At 36.2% G+C, this 702-nt stretch overlaps 1 protein-coding gene across 1 annotated transcript in view; it reads left to right on the forward strand.

Annotated features, from left to right (window-relative positions):
• Positions 1 to 702, forward strand: part of LOC105000113 (5-hydroxytryptamine receptor 2C-like) — a gene marked incomplete at its 3' end in the record, with an annotated part of 5,304 nt that overhangs the window by 540 nt on the left and 4,062 nt on the right. The window lies entirely within an intron of this gene.

Raw genomic sequence — 702 nt, forward strand, 5'->3', positions numbered from 1 at the left:
GTAAAATTAATCCTGATGTTGTGGTTGCTGTGGTTGCTTTTTCTATGGCCAAAATGTAGAAATGAGAAAAGGTTCTTTCCTTCCTAGACGAACTAAACAGCCAAGAGAATAAAGCATTTTTATAAGTCTCTGGTTTTATGAAGAAAGTTGAGATTTCAAAAGAATGGATCAGAAGTCAGGGAGTAGCATTTGGAGAATGTAGCTGGACAGAGAAAAGTAATACCATTCTCAGAAACCTTGAGACAATGAACTAATAGTTAAAATCAATAGAATAACATAAAAGAGATAAGGAAGAAATTGAATTCAAGTACTGAGCAATTCTAAATGTGATCTAATCCAGGTATATCTTCTTTTTAACTTAGTAAAAAGTTGGATTGTTTTCTTCTAAACTTACACTTTGAGGAATTGGGGGCATGGCAAAAAAGATCCAGGGCTCTGTAAACTCTGATCAGTACAACTGAGAGGCCTTGAATCGCTCTACTCCTACACGATCTCCTCTATGATTTCTACAAAAGTGCTCACTAAGGAAAAAATTTATAGAGCAAGGTAAACACAAAGTACATCAATGTTGGATTCTCTATAATATGTGCATTATAGTCCATCTTGGATGCCGCTGTACATTGCAGTGACGACAGTCTCAAGGATTTGTGATTCCAAGTAAACTAGAGCAGGAAAGAGTGAAGGACAGTGATAAAGAAGGGG

Source organism: Bison bison, unplaced genomic scaffold, assembly GCF_000754665.1.
Source record: "Bison bison bison isolate TAMUID 2011002044 unplaced genomic scaffold, Bison_UMD1.0 scf7180017854148, whole genome shotgun sequence".
Classification (NCBI taxonomy): Eukaryota; Metazoa; Chordata; class Mammalia; order Artiodactyla; family Bovidae; genus Bison; species Bison bison.